This window comes from Rhincodon typus, chromosome 13 (assembly GCF_021869965.1).
Source record: "Rhincodon typus isolate 14 chromosome 13, sRhiTyp1.1, whole genome shotgun sequence".
NCBI classification, from domain to species: Eukaryota; Metazoa; Chordata; class Chondrichthyes; order Orectolobiformes; family Rhincodontidae; genus Rhincodon; species Rhincodon typus.
The window spans coordinates 71,293,438-71,316,077 of NC_063344.1; positions in this window are offsets into that span (position 1 = coordinate 71,293,438).

Consider the following 22,640-nt stretch of genomic DNA (forward strand, 5'->3'; position numbering starts at 1 on the left):
CTATTCTACCTCCCCATGCTACTAATCTTAAACCTCCCCCGCCTCCTGATGGTACCTATTCCTGCCCCAAGACGCCAGACTTACCTTCCTCCTGAATTCCTGGATCCTCCTTCCTGAGCCAACTTGCAGTCAGAGCACTGCCCACCACTGAGCTTGGGCACTACTGAACTGTTGGATTGGCCCGTGAATTGTCAGGTTAGCCAGCAGCTCGAGAGGGCAGCACGTCATCCCACCCAGGATTGGAATTCTCACTGGGAGCTCATTTATCCTGCAGCAGTGCATTATAGGTATAGGAGCAGCTTCTAACCAGCCAATTACCAGCTGCTGACTTTGCTTCCAGAGTATGAGGGCACAGCATCTGCCCCCACCTCTGTCATTTCAGTCCCATGGGCTGACAAGGTCATGGAGTGATTAGAAAACAAGGGTACAAATTTTACAATAGAAATATTGTTGTATTAAGCAGGATATCAGAGGTGTTGCTAGTTTTGGATGGGTTTATGGATGATGTAACGTGAGAACTCTATCGTAAGAATGCTGGAATATTTAGGTCTGAGGGTAACAAACGCACAGATTCACTGTGCAATGACCTGATAATATATGACTTCATTGCACCTTTACATGCACGGGTTTTCTCCATCTCTTCCATTTGGATTACACCTCTGCCCCACTACCTCTTTCCCAGTATCTTGAAGTCCATTCTGAGCAGAATTGACCTACTTTCTACTATTCGCACCTATCATTAACACCTATTTTTCATCCAGATCATTCCTTTATCATCACTAGCATTCCCTATGTCTTTTTTATGGACACACCGTCCCCATTTATTCTACTTGCTCCTCCTCCTCTTTATTGAGGGCATAAACTTTACCAGTAAGGGAGCTTGTAGCGCAGTGGTAGTGGCCCTATCTCTGAACCAGGGCACTCGGGTTCAAGTCCCACATTCTCCAGCGATGTGTAATCATGTTTCTGAACAGGTTGTTTAGGAAAGTACCTAAAGACCACCATTTTCCCTCACTTCTTTTCCAAAGAAGAGTCATTGAACTTGAAATGCTAACTCTATTTCTCTCTCTACAAATCTTGGCACACCTGCTGAGTTTCTCCAGCAGTTTCTGTTCTAGTTCCAGATCTCTATCATCTGTAGTGTTTTGTTTCTATTTGATCTCATTTCTCTGTTTGGTAAGGTCTTTCCTGGGCTGGGTGCCACTGCCAATTTGTGTTAATCTCTACAGCTCTGAGCAGCTATGTGAAAGAATGAAGGCTTTACGCTTAGAATTGTTTGGGTGGAACATCAGGTTAGAACAATACGTTTTCATCCCTGGTGACCGCTTGGAATCAAATCTGACCTGTAGATATTAAACATTAAAAAAAATCTTAACAATGAGAGCTCAGGGAAAACTACTTCACAAAGCTGATCCCTCTCACATATCAGATCTACTGACCATGTGGCTAATTGTACTTTGGATAACCTTTGTACTTTCTCTTTTAAATTTTTTTAACTTGCTCAGTAAGCTACTCCACATGATGATCACCAAGGTAAATTAGTTTTTCTCTGATTGCTCACTTATCTCTGCCTGTTGTTTTGGCGTTAGCTTGTCTGTAAGCAGTCGAGTAACTAAGCAATGCAGTCACTGATTTGAAATAGATTTCTGCTAATGAACAGAGGTAAAACTGGGAAAGCTGTAGCATTCTTTATCAGGGATAAATTCACCAACTGTAAATTTTGAAAAATGTGAGTCTTCTGAGATTTTCAGGAATCAGCACAATCCCTCCGTGTTTCAGCTGTGACTCAGTACAATGACTTTTGCTTTGGCATTCAGTAGGTCATGAAGTCAAGGCTATCTCAAGGGACTTCAGCACAAATCCAGACTGGAAATCCCATGCACTTCCGAGAAAGTGTCACAATGTCAGCAAAAGTGGCATCTTTCAAATGGTGTTATTTCTTTTTGTCCATGATTCATGTGTTTTGTATGAAGGAATCGTCATTTTCTTATCCATTCTAGTGTGTCTTTCAGTTATTTTAAATCAACAGCAAGCTTTTGTGAGTTTAAAGTTAGGGAGATTATTTATTCTCACACAAATGCCCCAAGTTATATTTCACACTTGTTCTCACAGACAACCTCATACACAAAGATTTATACAGGAGAAGTCTTTACTCAGTTAATTCATTCTCTGGTTGACAGTCTTTGGTTTCCCATCAGCAGTGGTGGAGATTTTTGGAAAAACAAAAGCCAAAAGAATTCAGGATGCTGGAAGTCAGAAAAAAAAAAGACAGTGCTGGAAAATCTCAGCAGGTTTGGCAACATCCGTAGAAAGAAAAATCAGAGTTAAGGTTTTGGGTCCAGTGACCCTTCTTCAGAACTGATGATAGCTAGGAAAATTGTATCAGAGATAATAGGAACTGCAGATGCTGGAGAATCTGAGATAACACGGTGTAGAGCTAGATGAACACAGCAGGCCAAGCAGCATCATCGGAGCAGGAAGGCTGACGTTCTGGGCCTAGATCGTTTTCTGAAAAAGGGTCTAGGCCCGAAACGTCAGCCTTCCTGCTCCTATGATGCTGCTTGGCCTGCTGTGGTCATCCAGCTCTACACCGTGTTATCTCTTTAGCTAGGAAAATGTTGGTTTTATGCAGAAGATAGATTGGGGAGGAGATATGGAGTAAAGGTGGAGACAGAGTCCAAAGAGAGAGAAAAACAGTTGAACAGACGAAGGAGTGGATAATAGTCAGCCTAGGAGAATGAATGGTTGCTAATGGGAACAGTTTGTAGCTAACAATAGGTAATGTGTAATAGCAGATCATTTGATAACGAGGCCTGGTGTGTGGGATTAGGATAAGGACATGGAAGGAGGTGCCTCAAGCCCTAAATTTGTTCAATTCGATATTGAATTGAGAAGGCTGCAGAGTCCCTAAGTGAAAAATGAGGTCTGTTCTCCAGCTTACACTGGCAGGCGTTCTGTGAAGCGGTCACCCAGTCTACGTTTCATTTCCCCAATGTAGAGGAGACCACTTTGTGGGCAGCGAATGCAGTAGATTAGTTTGAGTGAAGTGAAGATAAAGTGCTGCTTCACCTGGAAAGTGTGTTTGGGCCTTTGGATATTGAGGAGGGTGGAAGTAAACGGGCCGGTGTTACATCTTGTGCAGCTGCAGAGGAAGGTGGTGTGGGGCTGTGGGTGTTTTTTGGGGGTGAAGGAGGAGTGGACCAGGGTGTCCTGGAGGGAAAAGTACTTGCAGAAGGCTGACAAGGGAGGGGAAGGGAATACGTCTCTGGTAGTGGCATCTCGCTGGAGGTGGCAGAAAAGGCAATTAATGATCCTCTGGATGTAGATGTGATGGAATTGTAGGTGAGGACAGGGGGAGACTTCTCCTGCATTAATTCTTTGTGTGTGAGGTTGTCTGTGAGAACAAGTGTGAAATATAACTTGGGGCAATTGTGTGAGAATAAATAACCTCCCTAACTTGCTGTTGTGGGGGCAAGAGAATGGGTGAGGGCTGAAGTGTTGGAGATGGGTTGGACCTGGCTGAGAACCCTGTAAACTATGGTGCTGGGGAATGCTCTATTGAAAAAGAAGGTGAGCATTTCTGAGGCTCCCTTGTCGAAGTTGGCATCATCAGAATTGATGCAACAGAGACAGAGGAACTGGAAGAATGGAATAGAGTGTTTAGGAAGTAAGGTATGAGGATGTATCGTCCAGGTGGCTGTGGGAGTCGGTGGGTTTTATAGTGGATATTGGTGGCCAGTCTATCTGCAGATATGGAAACAGAGATGTTGAGGAAGGGAAGAGACAAGTCAGAGAAAGATGAGATGAAGGTGAGAGTTGGGTGGAAATTGGAAGCAAAATCAATAAATTTTTCCAATTCTGAATGAGGAAAAGGAGGCAGCACCAATGATACCATCGATATACCAGAGAAAGAGTTGTGGGTGGGGGCCAGAATAGGACAGGAAGAAGGAATGTTCCATGTATCCCACAAAGATTTCCATGTGGGAAATCACAAGATGAAATGAGGTGAATGACCATTGTGGACGCGATAGTCTGATATTCCCTGGTGAGGTCATGGTCCAGGGGCAGATGGTAAGAGGTATCTGGGAGCTGTCACTCAGCCTCTGCGTTGTAGATGTCTGTCTGCTAGACCACAACAGCACCACCCTTATCAGCAGGCTGAATCACAAAGTCAGGTTTAGATTGAGATCACAGAGTACAGTCAGTCCAAGGGGAGATAGGTTGGAATGGGAAAGTCGGGGGGAGGGCAGAGAAATTGAGGCAATCAATGTCACGTTGACAGTTCCTGCTGTACAGGTTGAGTGCAGGTGAATGGCCAGAGGGAGGGGTCCAGGTGGTGGGAGAGTGTTGGAGGTAGGTGAAAGGGTCTGTGTGTTGGGGAGAGAACTCTTATCTCTCGAAAAGGGCATGAAGGTGAAGCAACAGAAGATGTCATGTCATGCCTGAAATTCATTAAGGTGGGGATGCAGAGGGATAAAACTGAGACCTTTGAGTACAGAATGTTCATCATCGAAGAGTGGAAGGTCAGACAGGTTGGTTAATACACAAAAAGATGTGGGTTTGTGAGAGCAGATTGTGTCAGAGGGAATAGGAGGGGACAAAGGTTCTGGAGGGCTGTGGGTATCTCTGAGTTGTTGCATTTTGTCTTCCTTGATGCCTGAAAGGAAAAGAACGTTTCTTGTCGAATGAGCCAGAGGATAAAGTGGAACTGGGGAAGAGTGCAGCTCTGAGTCGGCGCGCTGCGATGCTGTTGGAGAGAGAGGTTGAGAAATTGCATATGGTAATGCATGGGACTGTATGCGGATCTCAGGATGCGGTGGGAACAGCTGTCTGTGGAATGTTGAACATCACAGAGATACCTGTAATCCTGGGTGGATTCAAAGCATGAAGGATGAAGCTTGAGTTGGAATTCACTTGGGGTGAGTCTGAGCCGGAGACCGTATAGCCACTAATAGTTCCCATTAGCTGCCATTAATTCTCCTAGGCTGACCGTTATCCATTCCTTCATCTAACTGTTCGTCTCTCTCTTTAGGCCCTGTCTCCACCTGGCATTCACTCCTTAGCCCCTTTCCCCCTTACCATCCTCTGCGTACAAAACAACTTTTTTCTAGCTGCCATCAGTTCTGAAGATGGATCACTGGACCCAAAACGTTAACTCTGATTTCTCTCTGCAGATGCTGCCAGACCTGCTGAGATTTTCTAGCAATTTCTGTTTTTGTTGTACAGTTTTGGATAGTTTGATATTTTGAACATGAAGTGAGAGTTTAGTAATCTTTGGATTGTTTAAAATTTTCAATGCAAAGTGAGGGCTTAGTAATATCAAGAGTTCTCAGCAGATTTGAGAATTCTCATAATCAGACTTGATTCTCAGGTGAAGTTTAAGTTGGAACTGATTGGGGAATCCTTCTTGCTCTTGGATCTCCTCTGGCAAGTTATTATTTTTATGTGGGTGGACTTCCCCTCCTGTCTAACTCTTTTTAACCTGTACGTCCTTGCTTACTATGACCTGCCTGTACTGCTCGTAGATGAAGCTTTTCACTCTACTTCAGTACACGTGACAATAAATCAATTAATCAGTGGTGCTGTGTGTGTAATGGGAAGAATCATGGTCTAATATGTAGAGAATGAGAGTATCAGACTCTCGACATTGAGAAACGTCTTTGATTTTTCCCACATACCTTGTGGCGTATTCAGATTCTCACCAAAGAGCAGCAGTTACATTGTTTCCATGTATTTGCATCATATTAAACTCTCGCCTTTGCTGCCTGGTGACTTACTGGCTCATCGTTCTGCCTTTCAGGTCATTGAACTGATGTTTCATTGGCTTTCTTGTGAAACTGTCTGTGAACGGCTTCTAGCTAAGTTTGACAGCATGCAATGGCACGGTTCCCTCATCATTTTCTTTCTTTTCATGGTTCCTCATCATGTGATTTTTCTACATGTTCAAAAGGCATTTCCAAATGAGGAGTGGGGTTCATGTTGATTCCAACATTTTGTGCTGTGATTTAACACCATGCATGTTTGGAACAGTCACCTTGAAAATCTATTCATTTCTGTCTGCCACCAGTTGCTTTTTATTTTGTTCAGAGTGAACCCTGAAGAATCAGTCTAGATATTCTATAGTAATTTGGCATTAATACAGGGCAGAAATGACTATTACGAGGGGGCATCATTTTAAAGTGATTGGAGGAAGGTATAGGGGAGATGTCAGAGGTAGGTTCTTCACACAGAGAGTGGTGGGCATGTGAAATGTGCTGCCGGCAGTGGTAATGGAGTCAGATACATTAGGCACATTTAAGCGATTCTTGGATAGGCACATGGATGATAGTAAAATGTAGGGTATGCATGGGTAGTTTGATCTTAGAGTTGAATAGGTCGGCACAACATCGTGGGCCGAAGGGCCTGTGCTGTGCTGTATTGTTCTATGTTCTATGTTCTAAATAAAGGGGTGTGTGTATTCCTAGGATGCCTGTGAATGTGCAAATTTACTTAAGTATTCACTTGAAACATGGTATTGTCTGTAATGCAAATATAAATGGCCAAAAAATTCTTAGCAGTCATTTTAACGATATGTTTGTGTCCAGTCTTGGATGTACTGACAAAGCTAAAAATATGGTGTCTTTGTATTGAGCATAACAGAGCATTAAACAAGGTCTTACACATCCTCTCAGGTGAAGGAAAATATCTGATGGAACAGCGTCTCCACAGTTTCCTGGAAAGTATTTGTTCTTCAGACAACTCCTACCTCTACTTCATATTCATATGTTGATCTGTTCAATGTCACTAAAAAAAGGAATGTCCTTTCCTGTGGTGAAGTGAGTAATGGCGAGAAAGGTGAGAAAAAAATGGAGAGAGTGAAAAGATCAGATTCTTGGCATTGAGAAAAGTTTTTACAATCCTCCCCTCAAACCTTGTATGGTGATATCCAGTAGGAGGCAATGACTTCATTTTTCTGTATTTACATCTTAAAGCCTTAATTGACCTCAAAGGGGTGGCATGGTGGCTCAGTGGTTAGCACTGCTGCCTTACAGCACCAGGGACCCAGGTTTGATCCCACCCTTGGGTGACTGTCTGTGTGGAGTTTGCACGTTCTCCCCGTGTCTGAGTGGGTTTCCTCCGGGTGCTCCGGTTTCCTCCCACAGTCCAAAGATGTGCAGGCTAGGTGGATTGGCCATGCTAAATTGCCCATAGTGTCCAGGGATGTGTAGATGAGGTGGGTTATAGGGGGATGAGTCTGGGTGGGATGCTCTGAGTGTTGGTGTGGTTTTGTTGGGCCGAAGGGCCTGTTTCCACACTGTAGGGATTCGATGATTCTATGACCTTATTTACACATCACTTCCTGTTTTCCTTTCCTCAGAAACATGGTGTTTGCAGCTTGTTAAATGCTCCTGCAGCCATAATTCAACAGCTTCTTCGTATCAATGTCCACAACCAATAACCCCCACCCACCCCCATTGTTCCATGGTCACCATCCTCCTTGACCCTTCGACCATGCAAATCTGCATCAGCAAACCGCCAGTCCCCACCACATCACCTTGCCTGCTCTCAGACCAACTCAGACACCACTTCAACACTTCATCACTTTGCTTGTGGAACTTGGGGACACAGAGATCTGCAAGCCTCTGCTGAGTTGTTTTGAGTACTGGGACACACGTGGATGTCATTCATCGAGTTGTAGATGATTACAGTGTAGAAGTAGTCCCTTCGGCCCAACTCATTCATGCCTACCAGGTTTCCCTAACTGAACTAGCCCCATTTGCCTCTGTTTGACCCATATCCCTCTAAACCTTTCCTATACATGTACCTGTCCAGATGTCTTTTAAATGTTGTTACTGTACCTGCCTCTACCACTTCCTCTGGCAGCTTGTTCCATATACGCACCACCCTCTGGCTGAAAAAACTTGCCCCTCAGGTCCCTTTTAAATCTTTCCCTTCACTTTAAACCCATGCCGTCTTGTTTTGGGTGCCCCTACCCTGCGGAAAAGACCTTGGCTATTCACCTTATCCGAGTCGCTCATGATTTTATAAACCCCAATAAGGTCACCCCTCAACCTCCTAGGCTCCAGAGAGAAATGTTCCAGCCTATCCTAATAACTCAAACCTCCCAATCTCAATTACATCCTTGTAAATCTTTTTTGCACCCTTTCCAATCTAATAACATCGTTATTGTAGCAGACCGACCAGAATTGTATGCAGTACTCCAAATATGGCCTAACCAATGTCTTGTACAGCTGTACGATGATGTACCAACTCCTATAGCGTGCCAAATGCCTTCATCACCACCCTGTCTGCCTGTGATACCACTTTCAAGGAACTTTGTACCTGCAACCATAGGTCTCTCTGTTCAACAACTCTCCCCATCTACACAGTGTACATTTTGTGGCTGTTCACTTGCTTTCTCAGTGCTCACTCGCTGTGTGGTTACATGAGGCTGCCAGCTTCTGTATGGTTCACATTGCTTTTTTAATGTACACTCGCTGACCTCAGCCAGCCTTTGAGTTTCACTTTTTTTTGTTGCGGAGGGAGAGACAGATTTTCACAGTGGGGAGCACTGAACAGCCCATGGGTGAGGGGGGAGGTGGAATGTGGGTAGGGTGTGGGCATTTGCTGTGTGGTGCTGTCCTACAACAACATCACACATGCAGCACATGCCTGCACACAATAAACATGCTGCACAAGCTTCAAGTAGATGTGTGATGTCAAAAGGGAGCTTTATCACTGGGGCACAATACACATATAAACATTCTGAAGTTAGTGGCATGGCACTCTGTATTGTCATTTGTGTTTAGAAAGGTCCAGGAAATGACCTTCAACATGATGTAAAGTAAAAAAAAGTTAAAGAGGGGGGTGACCATCCTGCCATCTTGGGTACCTGTCCTGTATTCATTGATTAAAAAGGATTGAAGAAGTGATCGACAAGGGGTGGACTACCAGTCCTTAGAAATATAGTACATTAATAAGTGAACATAAAAGTAAGGATGTTATGCTTCAATTATACAGGATATTGGTGAAGCCACATTTGAATTCTGTGTGTAGCTTTGGGCTGCCCATTTAAGGAGGGATGTAAATACACTGGAAGTGGTCCAGAGGAGGTTTATCAGATTCAGACCTGGAATGAACGGGTTGTTTCATTAGGAAAGATGAGACAGTCCAGATTTGTTTTCACTAGAGTTTCGAAAAATAATGGGGCCTGGACTGAAATGTACAAGATGCTGAATGGTCTTAACTAGGCAGATGCGACAAGGATGTCTCTATTGTGAGTCAGCCAGAATTAGGGGGCGCTGTATTAAAATTAGGGCTCACCTTTTCAGGGCAGAGCTAAGAAGATTTGATTGTTTTTCTCAGAGGTTTATTTAGAGCACTCTGCCTCAGAAGGCTGCAGAAGTGGGGACATTGAATAATTTTCAGACAGAATTGGGTGGATTCTTATTAAGCAGGAGAATCAAGGTTATTGGGAATAGGTGGGAAAGTGGAATCCAAAACCCAAACAGATCACCCATGATCTTATTGAGTCATGAAGCAGGTTAGAGGGACTGAGTGGCCTACTTGTGCTCCTCTTTCACATGTTTGTAGTTGTTTAGAGACAGGGGGGCAGTTGGAAGGTGACAGTTCTCATCAGGCAGCTGCCTTCTTCAGTTGCAAGATGGACCAGGAGAAATGGCGGAAAGCCAATTCGGCAAGAGAGCAAGACTATGACCAACACAAGCTGGACTGAGATCCACATACCGTGCTAACTATTCATTTGACCTCTGTTATTAATGAGTTGTCCTCAGATGTTATGTGGTATATGTTTTTCCTGTTTATTTCACCATTGCATCATATCTAAACTGTTGCTTCTTTATAAACTTCATTATCTTAAAATTACTTACGAATAGTCAATGCCGATTTTGGGTAATTGTGACACTGAACACACAATCTCACATGCTGTCAAAGCCTGTACCCCCTTCCATCTGCAAGGCCAAGGGCAGCAGATACATGGAAACACTAACACCTTTAAGTACCCCTCCAAGCCATTCACTATCCTGGCTTGGAAATATATAGCCATTCCTTCATTGTCACTTAGTCAAAATCTTGGAATTCCCTCTCTAAAAGAACTCTTTGTTCCTACAGCCCAAAGACTGCAATGGTTCAAGAAGGCAGCTCAACACGACCTTCTTCAGAGCATTTCAGGATGGGCAACAAATGCTGCCCCAGCCAGCGATGTTCAAAATGTATGAAAGAAAGGAAAATAAAAGTGCAATCCTGCCTCCTCCTTCTCCTGTGCTTTATGTTGGAGGGTGCTACTGTCAGAGAAGCTGTATTTAGAATGAGACTTACAGAGCCTGCATTTTCAGTTGGATATAAAAGATCAGAAGGCAGTGTTTTGAAGTATAGCAGATGAATTCTTCCCAGGGTTCTTCCCACTCCTTCATGGATCATTGAATCACAGAAGATTGTAGCGAAGAAACAGGCCATTCAGCCTGTTGAGCTTCTGATAGCTCTCTGCAAGTACAATCTAGCTCATCCTACTCATCTATCCCTCTCCAAAAATTCCATATATTTACTTTTCTATTCAGCTGCTGACCCTAATTTCCTGCAACCAACATTATCATATCTGGTCGTTACTGCAGTGCTATTCGGGGGAGCTTACTGTGTGTAAATTAGCTGTCATGTTTCCTGTGTTGTAATTACTTTTGAAAGTCTGGTAGTTATGAAAGTCTCGATAGGCAGGCCTTTTCTTTATCTTCATTGCTCACACTCTCACCTCTGCATATCCTCACTCTATTTGAAGTTTGTGTGATTGAAACAAAAGAAGTAAAACAAAACTGGGAAGGGATTTGACTCAAGTGCAAGGAGTTCATCAGATTTCCTCTCCTATTGTACACCTCCACTGTTCTCATCGTTGTTATCTCTGACTTCGTTCAGTACATTTATAGTAAAACATCAAGATGGTGGAGGATGCCACAAGGGCAATTAAATTCCTTGTAAACTGTATTCTCAACTTATATTAAGCAGATTACTCTGAATAGGTTTAATTTGGGAAAGCTGGCAGTTAGTTTAAAAAGCCTTGTCTGCACATTTAATTGAGTTTTTAATTAGTTTTCCTGCACAGAGATGTGAATTGATTCAAACCCAGCTTTTTGGTATTGAGCCCCAATGATTTCACATTCTGACAAATTGTAACAGTAAAACACTTGACTCAGCTTTGCTTCCTCCTAGTCAAATATCAAATTAATCTTTTGAGGGAGATTTTCTATCACAGAAGAAACTCATCTAGCAGGCAACACTTTCTTTTGCATCTGCAAGTAAAGTTAAAACAAAGTTAGTTTTTAGAAATGGTTTATTTGGCCGATTTGCACTGAGAATGGGATGCGTTCTAATAGATTCAAAAATACTCAGCCTGTTCTGTCAAGCAACTGAGACAACACTCACTCAAAAGTCAGAATTTGCTTGCAACACATCTGAGTTTAGTAATCTCACCATTGTTAATGTGTAAATTGTCTAACAATGTGACAAAAAAAATCAGCTCGAAACAGTTTTCATAATAGGCATTACAACAGCGACTACAGTAGAAACTGTAGATTCCTTGATTGTAAAGTGCATTGTGATATCCAGTGGTTGTGAAAAAAGCCCTTTATAACTGCAGGTCTTTCCACTTTGCTATTAACCTTGTGACAACACCCTGGCAGTTTTAACAAGTTCCTGCACTTACTGTGAAGCCCAAATGAATTTGCAGAAAGTTAGGGTTCTTATTTAATAGCTCATGCTGTTTGATGATTACTGCATTGCATGTGGAAACCCAGCAATGATCCAAAAAGTACCACAGCGATGTGTACTGTGGCATGTACAGGAATGGAATCCAAGTGTTGTTAACAGGAAACAACAATCCCATGAATTAGTTTAGATGATCAGAAACTGCATCATGTGTAACACTCAATGAAAACTCTCAGAAACTGTGCTTTGCAACTGCACAACAGGCCCCATGGCCAAGAAACCCATGGTAACAACATCAAATAGATATTCTTGAGAGGAGCAAGCAGCCACTTGCAGTCAATGATTTTTTGCTATTGACCCCCATAATCTACAGAATAAACGTCCAGCAATCATTAGAGAAAATACCATAGCCACACTTTCATCGAATCATTACAGCACAGTCGAAGGCCTTTTCACCCATCGTCTGTGCTGGCCCTCCTAAGGAGTAATTCATAGACCGACTCTCCTCATATATGTTTACTCATCGGATAATTATTTAGAAAAAATTACAGCACTGAAGGAGACCACTCTGCCTGACTGAACATCGAACATTGCAGCCTAATCTTATTTTCTAGCACAAGATCTGTATCACCACAAGTTACTAACTTAAGGTGTAGATTCATATATCTTTCTCTAGCCCCCTTTTCAGTGGGTTCCAGACTCCTAACACCTTCCGGTTGAAACAAGCTTTCCTCATCTCCCCTATCATCCTTCTCCCAGTCACTTTGAATTAATGAGTCATTTTCACCGACCCCTTTGCTAAAGGAAATAGGTACTTCACCTCCACCCAATCCAATGACAAACTTTCACACTTCAAACCTCCTCACCAGACTATTCTGCTTCAAGGAGAACAACTCCAAGATTGGAGAGCCTCTCCAATCTTTCCTCGTAGTTGTAAATGCCCAATACCGACAACATCCTTGTAAATATCCTCTGTCCCCTCTCTAGTACAATTAAATCCTTTCTGCAATAAGGTGATTAGGACTGCACATAGTGCACACATTGTGGCCTGACTAGTTTTTTATCCACTTCCCTCTACGTAACCTCCCAGTTTTTATATTCTATACTTCATTTAATAAAGGGCAAGGAATAAGACTTCTTCACTGCTGTCCAACACGAATTTCAGAGCAAAAGCAGAAAAAAGATCACAAGCGACAGGGGAAAGTAAACGTGTGAGCAGCAGCAAGGAAATCAGAGAGATTGAGGTCACGTCAAATGGCAAAGTCATACAAATCTTCATCATAGCTATCCATCCGATCAAAGCAACTCAAACTGCTGCTCAATCCCAAAACTTACCTGTTGGATGGCAACACCAAATGGAGCACAAAACATTTGACAGTGAGCAGACCAGGATAAATTGAGGACAGTGATCATACTTTATTTTCCAATCAGCAAATGTGAAGTTGATCATCTGTCTCATTGAATAATCAAGTGGAACCATAACCTCATATTCATAGAATTCAATGCACTCATCAGTGACCTTAAAGACTAATGTGAGAAAACGACACACTGAACTGTAAGAAATGACTCAATATAGATATTTGGTTTGATTTATTGTAGTCACATGTACCTAGATACAGTGAAAAGCTTTGTTTTATGAGCAGCACAGGGAGATCACAGCAAACAAGAACATAGAGAATAAAGGGTGTTCAGACAGAGTGAAGCATATAGGTTATGTTGCACAGGAGGTGCACAAAACAAGATCAACATTATTTAAAGTTAGAGAGGTCCATTTAGCAGTGTAATAATAGCAAGGAAGAAGCTGTTCTTGAACCTGTTAGTGCGTGTGTTCAAGCTTCTCTATCTTCTGACTGACAGAAGAGGTTGGAAGAGAGCATTAACAAAGTGGGAGGGCTCTTTGATGATGTTAGCAGCCTTTCCACGGCAACGAAAAGTGTAAATGAGGTCCATGGATGGAAGGTTGGCTTCCGTGATGGTCTGGGCTGTGCACACCACCTTCTGTAGTTTCTTACGGTCCTGGGCAGAGCAGTTGCCGTACCAGGCCGTTATTCACCCAGATAGAACGCTTTCTATGGTGCAGCTGTAAAAGTTGGTGAGGGTCCTTATGGAGATGCTGAATTTCCTAAGCTGCCTGAGGAAGAAGAGGGATTGTTGTGCATTCTTGACAGTCGCATCGAAGTGGGAAGTCCAGGACAGGTTGTCAATTATCATCATTCCTAGGAACTTGGTGTTCTCAACCCTCTTCACCTCAGTTCATTGATGTAGAGGGGCGTTTTCTCCTCCTTTCTTTCTGAAGTCAATGATCAGTTTTTTAGTTTTGCCAACATTGCACCACAACACCAAACCCCCACCTCCTTTCTGTGTTCTGATTCATCATTGTTTGATATCCGTCCTACCACAGTGGTGTCGTCAGCAAATTTGTAGATGGCATTCATTTGGAATTTGGCTGCACAGTTGTGGGAGTACAGCAGGGGGCTGAGAACGCATCCCTGGGGACTCCAGTGTTGAGGGTTATTGTGGAGGGGGTACAGTTGTCTGTCTACACTGATTGTGGCCTGTGGGTCAGGAAGCTGAGGGTCCAGTTGCAGAGGACAGAACTGTGACCTAACTCTCAGAGTTTTGTGATTACTGTGGAGGGGATTATGGTATTGAAGGTGAATTTGCAGTCGAAGAGTAGGAGTCTGATGTAGGTGTCCTTGTTATCCAGGTGTTCCAGAGATGCGTGTCAAGCTAGGGAAATGGTGTCCTCTGTGGACCTGTTACGTCGGTAGACAAATTGTAGGGGATTGAGGCACAACTGGAGGTTAGAGTTCATGTTGGCCGTGACCAGCCTCTCAGAGGTCAGAGCTATTGGGCGGTAGTCATTAAGGCACACTACATGTGTTTTCTTTGGTACAGGAATGGTCTTCTTGAAGCAGATGGGAACTTCGGCTTGTAGGAGGGAGAGGTTGAAGATGTTGGTGAATACCTCTGCCAGTCGGTCCGTACTGGATCTGAGTGCTTGGCTGGGAACTCCATCTGGGCCCATTGCTTTCTTTGGATTGACTCGGGAAGATTGATCTGACATCTGCAGTGGTGATGGAGAGAACAGGTGTGTCTGGGGCTGTCGGGTCAGATGACACTGCACCGCTGGTATTCTGCTCAAACCAAGCATTGAGCATGTCAGGGAAGGATGTGTTTTTGTCTGCTAGCTTACTCTGCTTCATTTTGTATCCTGTTATATTGTGTTGGCCATGCAACAGGCGGTCAGTATGGTAGGCCTGGGCCTCTAACTTGGTCTGGTATTGCCTCTCAGCCTCCCTGATGGCTTTGTGGATGTCATATCTGGATTTCCTGTGTAGGACTAGGTTGTCTGACTTGAATGCTGGACGTCTGATCTTCAGTAGGGAGTGGATTTCCCGGTTCATCCAAGGTTTATGGTTGGGGAACACTCAGATTGACTTCTTTGGTACGCAGTCCCCCACACATTTGCTAATGAAGTCAGTGACGGTGGTGGTGTACTCATCTAGAGTTTACCACTGAACACATGAACACGGTCCAGACCACTGATTGCAAGCAGTCCCGGAGACGCTCTTCCGTTGCCCCAGACCAGTATTGTACTGCTTTCTGCGAAGGATCCTCCCGTTTCAGCTTCTACTTGTAAGTTGGGAGGAGAAATGAAGCATTGTGATCTGATTTTCCAAAGAGGTGGATGGGGGATTGAGTGGTAGGCATGCATCTTTGATGGTTGTGTAGCAGTGGTCCAGAATGTTCGCTCCCCTGCTGGGGGCAGGAGATGGCTTGGTGGTATTTTGGCAGCGACCTCCTAAGGTTGGCTTGTTTGAAGTCATGGCCATGGTGAATAAGGCCTTGGGAAATTTAATTGCCAAAGCATTCATCCAGGGCACTCTTCACATCCATGTGCGGTGGTATGTAGACTGCTGTCAGGATGGTGGAGGTGAACTCGCACAGCAGATAGGAGGGACGGCGTTTCATTGTAAGGTATTCAAGGTCTAGGGAGCAGTGGCTTTGTTGAAGTTTAATCTGAGATGAAGTCCTTCGGTTTTACAAGTTGGAAATGTTTGGTTAACATGCTTATTTCTTCAGTGATAGTAAGAACTGCCGATGCTGGAGTCAGAGATAACACAGTGTGGAGCTGAATGAACACAGCAGGCCAGGCAGCATCAGAGGAGCAGGAAAGCTGACATTTTCGGGTCAGGACCCTTCTTCAGAAATGGGGGAGGGGGAAGGGAGCTCCGAAATAAATAGAGGAGGGGTGGGGCCGGGGAAGGTAGGTGGTAAGGTGATAGGTGAGTGCAGGTAGGCAGTGGTGGGGATTGGTCAGTGAGGTGGGAGGGGCGGATAGGTGGGAGAGAAGATGGACAGGTTGTGTCAGGTCAAGGAGGCGGGGATGGGAGGGAGGGTTGGTCATGGGATGAGGCCGGGGCTGGGGAGATTTTGAAACTGGTAAAGTCCACATTTAGGCCATTGGGCTGTAGGCTCCCGAGGTGGGATATCAGGTGCTGCTCCTCCAATTTGCGGGTGGCATCGTTGTGACACTGGAGGAGGCCCAGGATGGACATGTCACCCAGGGAGTGGGAGGGGGAGTTGAAATAGTTCGCGACTGGAAGATGTTGTCATTTGTCGCGAACAAAGCATAGGTGCTCTACAAAGTGGTCTCCGGGCCTCCACTTGGTCTCACCGATGTAGAGGAGGCCACATCGGGAACAGCAGATGCAATAGACCACATTGACAGATGTGTAGGTGAACCTCTGTCTGATGTGAAAGGTTTGTTTGATGCCTGGGATGAGGGTGAAGGGGGAGGTGTAGGGGCAGGTATAGCACTTCCTGCGGTTGCAGGGAAAGGTGCCAGGGGTGGTGGGGCTAGTGGGGAGTGTGGAGTGGATGAGGGAGTTGTGGAGAGAGCGATCCCTATCTCTTCAGTGTTTGGTTTTATATATATGGGCTGTGCTCTTAGTCAAGTTTATTAATGTTATGCGGTTATAGATAAAAAGAAACTGAAAGCAAGCTGGAAGCTTTAAATGGAAGACATCTTCAAACGAGCAGTTGTAATAATGTCCTGAAACCACATAAAACAGGGTGTGTGTCACCTCTGCACATCTCTGAAGCACAAAATATGATATCCACCATATTAAGGATTTATTTATATTTTTCCATGCGGTAAATGGATAGACTGTCATCACATTGTAAGGCTCATTATACTGAGATCAGGACTTCACCATGCAGCGGAGCAACTGGAAACTGGGACCTACCAAACAGACAGGAATGAGAAGATCAGAATTGAATGGTCAGAGGCTGCTTTACAGGTGGCGATGTATCAGTGCATAGTTCGAGAGCTGGGGCTCCCGTTAGCTAGTGTGTGCTGCATTAAAGGTACAGATCGGAAGTCACATAAAAAGGGGACTGAATAGTTCTCTAAATGTTTTCAGATGTAAACATTCAGACTTATTACTGAGCAGAGAGAAACTAAATTGTTGAAAATGCATCTTTCAACAGAAACATATGTCAATCAGCCTTGCTATTAGTGTCAAGGTTCACTATGTCTGAACCCATACTTGACGAGGCAGAGGCAATGTAAACAGGTGTCTCCAGATACAGACAATGAACAATAGACAGTGAATATAGTTCAGCAAAATGTCTGTGTATTGACAAGTAGCTGATTCATTCATCACAACCTCGAGAGTCAAGCCAGTGATACCCTGTTCAGCATATTGCAAACCATACTCATTTTTCATTAAAGCCGCATAGGATTTAGGTAGATGTGGTTCAGGAACAGTCCCCAGACATGTTGCGTGCAAACAACGGAGCTTTCAGGCAGTTTTGGAGACATTTCCTTTGTTCTCCAAAATTTTAATTTAGTTGTTCTGTTTGTTACAAGATAATTTGTTCATCCTGAAAATTTAATCTCATCATTCATCAACTATCAATATCCTAATTATCCCAACCAACCTCAGCACCTGATGCAGCAACATCTACACAGGATTTTCCAGACCACAACCCTCAACTCTGTCCACGTTAAATGATGGCTAATTGTGGAACTTCTGTCATTACCACTCAAAAAATTATCATGAAGTGTGTGTTGCACTATTCATGTAAACACATCAAGCAGTGGAGAGCTACCAGTCTGCAGAGGCGATGCCCAATACAATTAGTTTGCAATTTCTCGTGCACTTTATCCAAGAAGGCAGCAATTGAAGAGCTGTGTGTCGTGGAAAGGAAGGGGGTGAATGTCACAGTCATGTCTTATCGAACAGATGTTCAGCTGCACAATTGCCTGATTATATCTTGAAGTGTGAAGCAACCTACAAAATAACGTGATGGCTGGAATCTGAGCGACATGGACAAAGTGAGATTTGTGCCAGGATCAAACATGAAGTCTGGCAGAGCCCAGCTCGGCAACAGGAACAACTTTTATGATTTTTATCAGTGGCATTGGAAATTGTCTTGCTTGGCAGTGGCAGGTTTCCAGTTAATTCAGATTATTGCTTATAGAACACGCTGTTGTTAGACCATAAGACATAGGAGCAGAAATTAGGCCATTCAGCCCATCGAGTCTGCTCTGCCATTCAATCATGGCTGATAAATTTCTCATCCCATTCTCCCGTTTTCTCCCTGTAACCCTTGAACCCCTTGACAATCAAGAACTGTCTTAAATATACTCAATGACCTGGCCTCCACAGCCTTCTGAGGCAGTGAATTCCATAGATTCACCACTCTCTGGCTGAAGAAGTTTCTCCTTATCTCCATTCTAAAAGGTCTTTCCTTTACTCTAAGGCTGTGCCCTCGGGTCCTAGTCTCTCCTACCAATGAAAGCATCTCCCCAACATCCACTCTGTCCAGGCCATTCAGAATTCTGTAAGTTTCAATTAGATCAATTTGGGGCAGCACAGTGGCTCAGTGGTTAGCACTGCTGCCTCACAGTGCCATGGAACCTGGGTTCGATCCCACCCATGGGCGACTGTCTGTGTAGAGTTTGCACATTCTCCCTGTGTCTGCAAGGGTTTTCTCTGAGTGCTCCAGTCCCCTCTGGGTGCTCCAGTTTCCTCCCACAGTTCAAAGATGTGCAAGCTAGGTGAATTGGCCATGCTAAATTGCCCATAGTGTTCAGGGATGTGTAGATGAGGTGGCTTATAGGGGGATGAGTCTGGGTGGGATGCTCTGAGGGTCAGTGTAGACTTGTTGGGCAGAAGGGCCTGTTTCCACACTGTAGGGATTCTATGATTCCCCTTCATCCTTCTCAACTCCATTGAGTACAAACCCAGGGCCCTCAAACATTCCTAATATGGTAAGCTTTCCATTCCTGGGACCATTCTCATGAACCTCCTCTGAACCCGCTCCAGGGCCAGTACATCTTTCCTGAGATATGGGGCCCAAAACTGTGCACAATACTCCAAATGTGGCCTGACCAGAGCCTTATAAAACCTCAGTAGTACATCCCTGCTTTCATATTCAAGTACTCTCAAAGTAAATGTCAACATTGCATTTGCATTCCTAACTACTGCCTCAACCTGCAAGTTTACCTTGAGAGAATCCTGGGCGAGAACTCCCAAGTCTCTTTGCACTTCAGAATTCTGAATTTTCTCACCATTTAGGAAATAGTCCATGCTTTCATTCTTCTTACCAAAGTGCATGACCTCACATTTACCCACGTTGTACTCCATCTGCCACTTCTTTGCCCACTCTCCTAACTTTTCCAAATCCTTCTACTACCTGTCCCTCCACCTATCTTTGTATTGTCTGCAAACTTAGCCAGAATGCTCACAGTTCCTACATCTAGATCATTAATGTACAAAGTGAGAAGTTGTGGTCCCAACACTGACCCTTGTGGAACACTACTTGTCACCGGCTGCCATCCTGAGAAAGACCCCTTTATCCCCACTCTCTGCTTTCTGCCAGACAGCCAATCTTCTATCCATGCTAGCACCTTGCATCTAACACCATGGCTTTATCTTACTCAGCAGTTGTCTCAATTTGTCATCTCAATATTCAGCGTTTTATTTTACAAAACTCACTAAAAATGTCAGAAGCCAGAAGTCAAGAAAACTCAACAAGGAACCCAGAGTGGCATTCTGGCAGATTCAGTTCACCGTTTGCTCTGAACAGCATCCATGTTGAAACCAAGCACCAACATCTCAGGGCCCGTTGGCACCAGTTACAGTCACCCCACATTCATAGACACTGGCATCTGGCATGTGCCAGCCTCTAAGAACCCTTATGGTACATCTCTGATCCATTTATAGGAAGTTTCTGCTCTTCAATGCTGCACCTTGGGCTGCCCTGGTAACTCTCATTGTAACACTGCAGCAAGGGCACTGTGCAATCAGGGACATACACCCAACACATAGACTGCACCAGGCTGTATCTCCAGGCTCCTCACTCACTCATAGAACTCACTGAGTCTGAGCCTGCCTGGATGCTCACAGCATCCCTGTCACCACTCATCTTTCTGCCCTATTGGGGACTGTTTTCCTTTTTCAATGAGAGAGAGAAAGTGAGAACCAGGTATTTAGAGAGATGAAAGTGGGTGGCACAGCTATTGGGATTGGTGCAGGAAGGATTCTGTCACTAGTGAATGAGGAGGCGATGCAGAGGAAATGCACTGGAAGTGCTGTCAGAGGTTGAGTGATTGACAGAGTGGGGGAGATATTGCAGGTAATAGAGTGGTAGATCATGAGCCTTGAGAGGTGGGTGCAGTTGCAGAGATCAGGTGAGTGTGAGATATCAAAGAGAAGATGGTAGCTTTTACACTGACACAGTGAAGAAGGTCATTGACCTTCTATGTACAGTGTTGGGCATTCTTCCAGATGGCTAAGAATGCACTAACCCAGTTGCCAACCTCAGTTCGTTTTGGCAGGGTCTGATTTCATGGCCTCCACTGCTGGTCATAGGGGAGAGGAAGTCCCACTATGCCCCACCCCATCCAGCAAAACCTCCAGGCTCCAGACCACAAAACCAATCTCTCCTGTCTCACAAAGTGTGAAGGTGTAGAAATGGTGGAAGTCTTAAAATGTTCCAGGAGAGTTTATAAACCAGCATGTGGAAAATCCTACAAGGGAGGACCTAATTTTATGAACAAAGCAAGTGATTAGGAATAAAGCAAGTGGTCGAAGTGCTAATGGAGGACATTTTGGTAATAGTGATCATAACTTGGTCGGATTCAAGGTAGTGATGGAAAAAGACAAAAATAGATCAAAAATAAAGGTTCTGAATTGGGACAGTCTGGTTTTAATATGATAAGACAGGATCCAACCAGTGTTGGACAGGGAGCAGCTACTTGTAGGAAAATCTACATGAATGCAGTGAGAATCTTTCAAAAAGAAAATAGTGCGTATGTAGGGCCAATACATCTCCATAAAGGTGAAAGCTGGCAACAACAAGTACAAAAAACCCTGGATGTTGAGGTGTGCACAGGATTGGAGTTGGGTAAAAAAGGGAAGCATATGGTATATACTGAGAGTTCAAACACTAGACGCATGAGAGCAGTATCAAAAGTGCAGAAGGTTTCTTAGAAAAGAAATTAGGAAAGATAAATGGGGTCATTAAAAAAACACCAATGAGTAAATTAAATGAAAATCCAAAGGCATTTTGTAAGGTCATGAAGGTCAAGAAGACGATCAGGAAAAGAGCAGGGCCGCTGAGGGACTAAGGTTGCAATGTGTATGTGGAGCTCAAAGATGTAGGCAAGGTTTTGAATAAGTATTTTGTGTCTGTATCTGCAATCAGGAAGGACAATGTAGGTATTGAAATTGGGGAGGAGAAATATAATACCATTGAGAAAGAGGAGGTATGAATGGTTTTAACAGACTTAAAATTGGATAAATTACCCAAGCCCAGATGATATGTATCCAAGGCTGCTTTGGGAGGAGATTACGTTAATTTTCAAATCCCCTCATACTCCAGCCAGTTCAATTGTAACTGAATATCACCTGACTGCAACATTTCAATACCTGAAGTGATTGGTCCTTTTCGTATTTCCTCTAAACCCAAGTGCTGTGTCAATACCTCAATTAGCTCTGCATTTTTAGCTCTGCCAGGAAATACTACGTTCAGTTTATCCACCAAGCCAACCTGCCTTGGTTTGATATTTCCTTTCAGACTGCCAAAGATAAAGCTGCTTCCTGCAGGAAACCCTTTTGCTAATTCCAGTGCCATGCCTCAAAATGCAGAACGACCTGGTGTTCTCCTTCACCTGTATTATTTACCAATGCCACACCCAAATCATCATGTCTCTGTTTCCAACCCAATCCGGGCCAACAGCCCTAAATGTCATTATGGCTCACTGGGGGACTACTCTGGAAATTAAGCCCTGCTATTCTCGGAGTCATCGCAAAAGTTAATGATTATTAAAAGTATGCAGAATTTTCTAATTTAGTTGACTTTCAAATCTATATTGATAGAAAGAACAGAGCAGGTTTCTGTTCTGAACTCATTGTTTATTACCAGTAATTCGATTCTATCTTCAGGTAAACAGTTAGAAACTGTTCGCATATAACACTACTAATTGAAACACTATTCTCATTTAAACTTATCTTATACAAACAACACACACAGACAAGGTAAAATAGGTTATGGACAGAAGGGGAAGACTGGAAAGACAGTTCAAGTGGCCTATGTTCCTAGATTCTGTTCTTGAGAATATCTTCATGATTCTTTTGTTTGCCAGTACTTTGCTTCAATCATCTTTCTCTGGACGCTCCTGCTGATTGGTGAGAGACACAAGGTGGCTGCTTCCTTTATAAAAGGTCTATGACATACCAGTTAAAAGTCATTACTTATTAGAATTGTCTGCAGAAAAGATGAACTGCTTTTCTTCATGTTTATTGTGAGGTTTTGAGTACAGACAACAGCTCTTTCTTATCAGGAACAAAAACAAAGTTGCTGGAAAAGCTCAGCAGGTTTGGCAGCGAAGGAAAGAACAGAGTTAACGTTTCGGGTCTGGTGACCCT